Source organism: Cherax quadricarinatus, chromosome 19, assembly GCF_038502225.1.
Source record: "Cherax quadricarinatus isolate ZL_2023a chromosome 19, ASM3850222v1, whole genome shotgun sequence".
Classification (NCBI taxonomy): domain Eukaryota; kingdom Metazoa; phylum Arthropoda; class Malacostraca; order Decapoda; family Parastacidae; genus Cherax; species Cherax quadricarinatus.
In genome coordinates, this window is record NC_091310.1 from 3104304 (window position 1) to 3114381 (window position 10078).

The following is a 10078-nucleotide window of genomic DNA, read 5'->3' on the forward strand; positions in this document are numbered from 1 at the left end:
ATATATATATATATATATGTAGGTATATATATATATATCCTAGGTAGTAGGTTGGTAGACAGCAACCGCCCAGGGAGGTACTACCGTCCTACCAAGTGAGTGTAAAACGTAAGCCTGTAATTGTTTTACACGATGGTAGGATTGCTGGTGTTTTTTCTGTCTCATAAACATGCAAGGTTTCAGGTACGTCTTGCTACTTCTGCTTACACTTAGGTCACACTACACATACATGTACAAGCATATGTATACACACCCCCTCTGGGTTTTCTTCTATTTTCTTACTAGCTCTTGTTCTTGTTTATTTCCTCTTATCTCCATGGGGAAGTGGAACAGAATTCTTCCTCCGTAAGCTATGCGTGTTGTAAGAGGCGACTAAAATGCCAGGAGCAAGGGGCTAGTAACCCCTTCTCCTGTATATATTACTAAATATGAAAGGAGAAACTTTTGTTTTTCCTTTTGGGCCACCCCACCTCGGTGGGATACGGCTGGTGTGTTGAAAGAAGAAAAAGAATATGTATATATGTATATATATATATATATATGTATATATATATATATATATATATATATATATATATATATATATATATATATATATATATATATATATATATAGGTAGAATAGTTTGTGGGTGAGTTGTGCAAACCACCTATCCAAGTTGGGTCGGCGCGCGTCAGGTGTTTAACCGTTGTGGGATGTGATAGTGAGGTGCTGGACAGACCCCTCATATAGCTTCCTTGGATGCTTTACTTTCATAGTTCCTTGATAATGTGAGTAGTCACGAAAGCGCTTGGAATTTCTCTATTCTTTCAGAGTGGTTGTTTTGCATATTCTGAAATCACCCGTTTACTGTGATCTTATTGCATATATATATAATTATATATATATGCAATATATATATATATATATATATATATATATATATATATATATATATATATATATATATGCAATATATATATATATATATATATATATATATATATATATATATATATATATATATATATATATATATATATATATATATATATATAAATTATATATATATATATATATATATATATATATATACATATATATATGTATATTTATGTATATATATATATATATATATATATATATATATATATATATATATATATATATATATATATATATATGTATATTTATATATATATATATATATATATATATATATATATATATATATATATATATGTATATTTATATATATATATATATATATATATATATATATATATATATATATATATATATATATATATATGTATATTTATATATATATATATATATATATAATGTATATATATAATGTATATATATATATTTATTTATACATTATATATATATATATATAATGTATATATATATATTTATTTATACATTATATATATATATATATAATGAATATATATAAATATATATATATATATATATATATATATATATATATATATATATATATATATATACATATATATATGAATATATATAAATATATGTATATATATACATATATGTATATATATATATATATATATATATATATATATATATATATATATATATATATATATATAATGAATATATATATATATATATATATATATATATATATATATATATATATATATATATATATATATATATATATATATATATACAATTAACTCGTACATGAGTAAAGGGATATAAAAGCTATTACTTGGGAAACATAAAAATAGGTTAGACAAATAAGGACTGGATAGAGAAGGTCTGTTTCAATGTTCATCCTCTGTAATGTGCTTTGTGTAGTATTAACAGGAAAGACTATGTGATGGCAGGGTTTACTATTTTCAGGAGGATTCTTGCTAAAACTTCAGAGATGGTGAAGCTGTCTTTGTTTTATTTAATCGTATTAGAAACAGCGATTAGTGCTGAAATTCGCTTCTTTGATCACTAATTGGGCGTCCCTGAATTTCATGAGATGATTGGTGGAATTTCGGTGTTATACAGAGGCGTTGTTCATGTTATCGTTAATACATGCATAAATGTGTTCATTGAGGCGGGTGTCGAGGTTTCTTGCTGTTTCACCTACATAAATCTTGTCGCAGCCTCCACAGGGTATAGTGTAAACCCCTGCATTGACTGGTTCGTTGTGCTTTGATTTTGTCCTGGTTAGATCCTTTATTGAAGTGCTGGAAGCGATGGCGACTCCGGTGTTAGCTTGTGAAAGTACTTTAGAAACGTTCAGTGCAACCTGGCTGTTGGGATGAATTATAACTTTGTTGGGAGTGGTGTTGGTGCGTAGAGAATTAATGATCTGAAGAGCTCTTTTCTTGCAATCTTTGATGAAACAGGAAGGAAAATGTAACTCAGTGAAGTTATGGTGAACTCACCTCACTCTGAGCCTATATATACCCTCTGTGTCCATGTATTCTTTGTAATGGCTTGGCAAAGCTTCTGGAGAGCGAAACGTTGCCACAGTAAAATGTCACATTAGTTGTATTTGTGTCCTTTTACTTTACGGGTGAAAGAGTTGGGCATGCTTTCCTAGGTGAGTGTAAACACACACACACACACACAGCAACTGGCTGTGTGTGTGTGTGTGTGTGTGTGTGTGTGTGTTTACACTCACCTAGTTATACTCACCTAGTTGTAGTTGCAGTTGTCGAGTCATAGCTCCTGGCCCCGCCTCTTCACTGGTTGCTACAAGGTCACTCTCCTTGAAACATGAGCTTTATCATACCTCTGCTTAAAGCTATGTATGGATCCTGCCTCCACTACATCGCTTCCCAAACTATTCCACTTCCTGACTACTCTGTGGCTGAAGAAATACTTACTAACATCCCTGTGATTCATCTGTGTCTTCAACTTCAAACTGTGTCCCCTTGTTGCTGTGTCCCATCTCTGGACCATCCTGTCTTTGTCCACCTTGTAAATTCTTCTTAGTATTTTACATGTCGTTATCATGTCCTCCCTATCTCTCCTGTCCTCCAGTGTCGTCAGGTCGATTTCCCTTAACCTCTCATCGTAGGACATACCTCTTAGCTCTGGGACTAGTCTTGTTGCAAACCTTTGCACTTTCTCTAGTTTCTTTACGTGCTTGGCTAGGTGTGGGTTCCAAACTGGTGCCGCATACTCCAACACGGGCCTAACGTACACGGTGTACAGGGTCCTGAACTATTCTTTATTAAGATGTCGGAATGCTGTTCTGAGGTTTGCTAGGCGCCCATATGCTTCAGCAGTTATTTGGTTGATGTGCGCTTCAGGAGATGTGCCTGGTATTATACTTGCCCCAAGATCTTTTTCCTTGACTGAAGTTTGTAGTCTCTGGCCCCCTAGACTGTACTCCGTCTGCGATCTTCTTTGCCCTTCTCCAATCTTCATGACTTTGCACTTGGTGAGGTTGAACTCCAGGAGCCAATTGCTGGACCAGGTCTGCAGCCCGTCCAGATCCCTTTGTAGTTCTGCCTGGTCTTAGTCCAAATGAATTCTTCTCATCAACTTCACATCATCTACAAACAGGGACATTTCCGAGTCTATTCCTTCCATCATGTAGTTCACAAATACCAGAAACAGCACTGGTCCTAGGACAGATCCCTGTGGGACCCCACTGGAAGGCATTCAGGCTTAATTCGGGGAATTGGAGCACAGATCCAATTCCCTAAATCAAGAGCCCCTCACCAACATCAAGGAACCTTCCCTGAGGGTCTCAGTAGTACCAGTTACCAGTAACCAGTTACCAGTAGATGACTCACTACCAACCGTCTGTGTGAATCACTGACTGTTATTCACGTTGCTGCTGACCATAGCATGTTTTTGAATGCCGTTCACCCGCTAGGCACTGGTGGGTCAGTCTGAGATAGAGAGCAGAGAGAGGCAGGTCGGCTGATGGCGCTCCCCATACTTTCCGTTATAATTATACGTACAAACCAGCCTATGTGAGTATTTTTACCCCATCCACGTTATCGAACCCATATGACAAGGGGACTGCATGCTCCTAGAGAGGCCTGACAAATGTCGTAAATAGCATCATGAATTACTCCTTGCTTAGGCCCAAGAGAGTTGTCCTTAATTTGCCAGTGTGCTGCGGTGAATATTTATTTGTTTGAAGTGCGCCTTAGATGATATGCCTGGAACTGTGCTCACCTTGAGGTCCTCCTTTTTCCTAGTCTATTTCTGTTCTTATTCTTATCATTAGTTTCACATCATCTGCTTGAAGGGATACCTCTAACAGTCTTGCATATAAATGAACCCCATTTCAAGTATAAGTATCAATATCTTCCAGCTCCTCAGACGCTGGGCAGAGGATGCTGCAGGCAAATTTTCTCTCGATGGATAAAATGAGAAGTTAAAACAGGAACGTGGCAGCCTTGGCTCCCCAGTAGTGTCAATGATACTGTTTCCCAGTTCCGTAAGTCAGCCTGTTGCACGTTTTCCCATGGATCCGATGGCCCAAGTTTCCACATTTGCTGAGTTTCAATTCTCCCCTGCGATCAGAAGCTCCTCCGTGTTTCCCCACATGTACTGTAGTTGTCAGCCAGAGTGGACACACCAACCTCGGGAAAAATATTCTGCTCTTCTCCAGGATTAGTAATGTATTCAGGACGGTACAGGGATTGTTGAATGCCTAGGTATCGTATCTTTTACTCAGAGTTTTTCATCTTCAACTTCACACCATGTCTCTGTATTTTAAATTAAATTATTCACAAAATCAGCACTACTACTGACGTTCACTTCTCATGTTTCTTCATCCAGTTTGTAGTCTTAAGTCTTTCTTCTAAATCCTTCACACTTCGTCTCTATCATCTCGTTTCTTAGAGTCAACAGCCCATTATTATAATTTAGTCGATGTGGTCAGTCCATCAATCTTGAATAGAATCTATTCAAGATTGATGGACTGACCACATCGACTAAAGGTTGAGGGACTGATTACCTCATTCTCCTCCTGTTCTTCAAGATTCTCCTTGGTATGGACTGATGAAGCTACTGTGTGGCGAAACGTTTCCTCAATAAAGATACTCAGGAGTTGCACATGTGTCTAATTTATCAACATTATCATTCTTATCTTCTCTTCACATCTGCGTTCGACACATCTGCATTTTCCCTTTCCCCATCTTTAGTTTTGCAAGTTTTGTCTTCTAATTTCCCAGCTCTACTTAGTCACCAGATCACACTTTTATTAACAATACTTACTAATTCTCCTCTTCCAATTCCTCGTTTACCTTCATCTTCCGACTATCCTCTTCCCTTGTCAACATCTTCATATTTTCTTTCCACTTGTCTATTCATGTTGGTTAATGCACTCCCTCTTTTTACCTTCGCTCGTTTTTCGTGTTACATGACTAATCCCTTTTTTGGGAAAGTCCTCGAGTGAGAGTGTGAATGCTATTGTTAGTGGAGAAAGTTATTTTTCTTTTATGAGAAAGCTCCTTAGATTATTTGAGCAGAGCCTGCAAGCAAAGCCCTTAATGCTTTGTCAGAAAACCCTAATGGCATCTCGAGACAAACCTCTTAGCTTATCATTAAGGCTGCAGATGTTAGAAAAAAATCAAACATGTGGGAAACTATCACACCTCATAAATAAAATTACCGCACCCCCTAAATAAAAACTATTATTCATTTTAGATAAAACTATCAAGCAACTTAAATAAACAGTGTCACATCTCTTAGGTAAAATTATCACTCTACTATGTCACAATCATTGCCACAGCCTTAAATATCAACACTTCACACCAACAATTGCTATCAACATCAACTCTCTTCTTCTCGGAACTCTTCTTCTCAGAGCAAGTCTCTCAATCCCGCGAGTGAAATTTCATTTCGTGGTTTATGGAACATATTATATGAGGTTAAATATAAAAGAAGAAACACCCATAGTTCTATGTAACTATGACAGTGAGCAACACTTACCCTACGACGATCTTTGTTAATTCCCATCACGCCATGTCCTCTTCCAGCCGATAATCCACCAGCCTAACCTCACCAGTACCACGAAACATACACCAGCTTCATTTAACACCCACCAGACCACTACGACCTTCCCGTACACGTTATCGTCTTATCTGTACCCCCTTACTCATACCACCCCCAACGTTTATTCCAACTCTCCCACAACCCCCACCATCACTAGTACCACCTACTCAACAATCCCTACCGCCACCATTTCTCCCCTCCCTCCATTGCCCTCCAACACAGCAGATTTTGTTATCGATACCATTGCTCTCGTTCCATCATAAACAATGTAAAATAGCAGGTACAGTTGAGAGTTGAATTACATTTAATTTTTCTGATGCTTTTGAGCGGATGTAATATTGATTAATGAGGTCAGAGTGCAACACAACCAGTAATGTTACTGGAAACTGACAATTTAAAAAGGAAGCGATACTCTCATCTGAGATTTCCAATTATAAAGGATTTTGATCGACGAAACTAAACCAGGGAAGAGGAAAAAATGATTGGAAAGACTGAAAGGAATGGGGAACTGACATGGAAGAGGAATAAGAATTAGAATATGATGAGGAATGGAGATGCAGGGGAAGAGAAAGGAAGAGAGAGAGTGAGAGATAGAGACAGAGACAGAGACAGAGATAGAAAGAGTAAGAGACAGGTGAAAAAGGGAGACGAATGAGGTGGAGAGAAAAAGATGCAAGAGAGAGAGAGAGAGAGAGAGAGAGAGAGAGAGAGAGAGAGAGAGAGAGAGGGAGGGAGAGAGAGAGAGAGAGGGAGGGAGAGAGAGAGAGAGAGGGAGGGAGAGAGAGAGAGAGAGGGAGAGAGAGAGAGGTTATTTATTACTAAACTACGAAGGTTGGTCAGGAAAACACTGGTCAGAGACACTGGGCTTCCGACAACACACCAGTAAAAGCGAGTCAGAACTTACATTAACCTGAGCATTAGCGGAATAAGTGATATTTACAAAGTGTCTTGTGTGAGAGATCCACCTTATTCCCTTCACAGTAAATACCTTAAGATAGGATTTGTTTGGATTTTTAACCCGGAGAGTTAGCCATCCAGGATAATCCAAGAAAGTCAGTGCGTCATCGAGGACATAAGAACCTAAGAACATAAGAACGAAGGAACACTGCAACAGGCCTACTGACCCATGCGGAGCAGGTCATTGTCCCATCCCCCCCCCCGGAGTAGCCCAATGGCCCACCTAGTCTGGTCACCTCCACTCAAGGAAGGAGCACGGCACCAGATCCAGCAGCACAAGCTAGTCCGGTCCAACTCATACCCACCCACACCCACTCGTGTATTTACCTAACCTATTTTTAAAACTACACAACGTTTTAGCCTCAATGACTGTACTCGGGAGTTTGTTCCACTCATCCACAACTCTATTACCAAACCAGTGCTTTCCTATATCCTTCCTGAATCTGAATTTTTCCAACTTGAAACAATTGCTGCGAGTCCTGTCTGTCTTATTTCCATTGTGGCCTTTTAATCTTGTCCCCCAAGGTGCGACCCACACCAGTCGACTAACACCCAGGTACCTGCTGACTGCCAGATGAACAGGGATAGTTGATATAAGGAAGCATGCCCAACTCTTTCACCCGTAAAGTAAAAGGACACAAGTACAACTAATGTGACATTTTACTGCGGCAACGTTTCGCTCTCCAGAAGCTTTGCCAAGCCATTACAAACAATACATGGACACAGAGGGTATATATAGGCTCAGAGTGAAGTGAGTTCACCATAACTTCACTGAGTTATATTTTCCTTCCTGTTTCATCAAAGATTGCAAGAAAAGAGCTCTTCAGATCATTAATTCTCTACGCACCAACACCACTCCCAACAAAGTTATAATTCATCCCAACTGCCAGGTTGCACTGAACGTTTCTAAAGTACTTTCACAAGCTAACACCAGAGTCGCCATCGCTTCCAGCACTTCAATAAAGGATTTAACCAGGACAAAATCAAAGCACCACGAACCAGTCAATGCAGGGGTTTACACTATACCCTGTGGAGGCTGCGACAAGATTTATGTAGGTGAAACAGCAAGAAACCTCGACACCCGCCTCAATGAATACATTTATGCATGTAGGAACGATAACATGAACAACGCCTCTGTATAACACCGAAATTCCACCAATCATCTCATGAAATTAAGGGACGCCCAATTAGTGATCAAAGAAGCGAATTTCAGCACTAATCGCTGTTTCTAATACGATTAAACAAAACAAAGACAGCTTCACCATCTCTGAAGTTTTAGCAAGAATCCTCCTGAAAACAGTAAACCCTGCCATCACATAGTCTCTCCTGTTAATACTACACAAAGCACATTACAGAGGATGAACATTGAAACAAACCTTCTCTATCCAGTCCATATTTGTCTAACCTATTTTTATGTTTCCCAAGTAATAGCTTTTATATCCCTTTACTCATGTACGAGTTAATTGCTCTACCATATTGTATTAGTACTACTAATACTACAACTTATATCACTGCTACTACTACCAATAGTATTGCACCTCACTCCGAGCCTATATATACCCCTCTGTGTCCATGTACTGTTTCGAGTGGTGACGATCTCGCCTCTCTCGAATTACCCTGTGTTGGGAGAGACTTCGCTTAGAGTAGTGCTTGTTGGACCTTCGTCTTCCTCTCCCCCATCAGGATTGGTGCGTCGGTGGTTGCCTACCCAAGGGCAGGAAGCCTGTTACTGCCTGAATTCTCTTCGCCTGTTGACTGCACGCCATACAGCCAGTCTCGCCGCCACTCAGGATATACAGTGCTCCATCAAGCTACAGTTCACCTCCTCAGTGTCCTGTGCCAGGCAAGTACGTGTGTCTACTTACACGTACTTGCCTAGCTGAGTACTCTCACATTTTGGCCGATTGTCACCGCCAATTTCATCTTTAAGTAATTAGACGATGCCTTCGTTGCCTTCCACCTCCCACCCCCCTTCCACTCTCCCCCAACCGCCCACACCTGCGTCTGCTTCTTCCAAATCCAATTCCTTCTCGCTAAACCTCAAATTCTCTAATCCTGATGCCACTATCTGTCCTGAAAATTTATATCAGATCACTGGTGCACCTCAACTTAGTCTTCAAAACCAACTCAGGCTTCAAACTACTCCTTGACAAACATTCCTACGAAACGTACACCTCAACCAATACCAGACACAAACTTCTCAGTGCAGGCTTCACCATTATTTGGACTCCTAAGCACCGTGCCAAAAGCACAGTCATTGCTACACACGTAGACTACTCTCTCCTGACAGCCTATGACACAGACAAAGAAGACTTAATAAAAGATATCAGTACTAAGAACAAAGTCTCTGTTGACGATATTTACAGACCCGAAAACTCTACCATTCTCAAAATACACTGTTCTACTCCTGCTGACGCCTCTACACTCTTCAGTCAAGGAATCTTTGCCAAGACCATCCGCATTCCTCCAAACACTCTCTTCGCTCCGAACTTCCACCCAATCATGCAATGTCTTAAATGCTACAAATTCGGCCACGACAAAAACACATGCACATCTACACAAGTCTGCTCCAGATGTTCAGCAACTGGCCACTTCTGGAATACCTGCAACCTTCCCCTTAAATGTTCCAACTGCGGCGGGGTCACACACTGCAGTTGCAAATCCCTGCCCTTCTAGAAAGCACACTCTCTCCTCCCTCAGAGCAAGCCAACCTCCCTCCCCTTCAATACCTCCCTCCCCTACCCCCAATGCCTGGGCCTCCCCATGCATTGGTCTACCTCTTCTACTCTACACACATCAAACACCATGTTATGCAGGGTTCTGCATGACATCGTAATGTATATTGAGTGGAGAAGTGTGCCATAATAGTATGAATATTATAGTTGTAAAGAATAATTTTATAATTGATAATGTGCATTTGGGGGTACTGTAAAGTACTCTAACTGTAATTATAAAGAAATTCTGTTAATGATTTATTTTCCAAGGATGTTTGGGTACACGGAGTAAGCGTGGTTTGGGGGGAGTCACGTGACGTTAGCGTGGTGTGTAGAGGCTGGCGTCGGAGATGCTGTGTATTTAAGATAAGTTTGTAGTTGTGCACTCATTTTGTTTATCCAACTCAAGTCATAGGCTTTCATT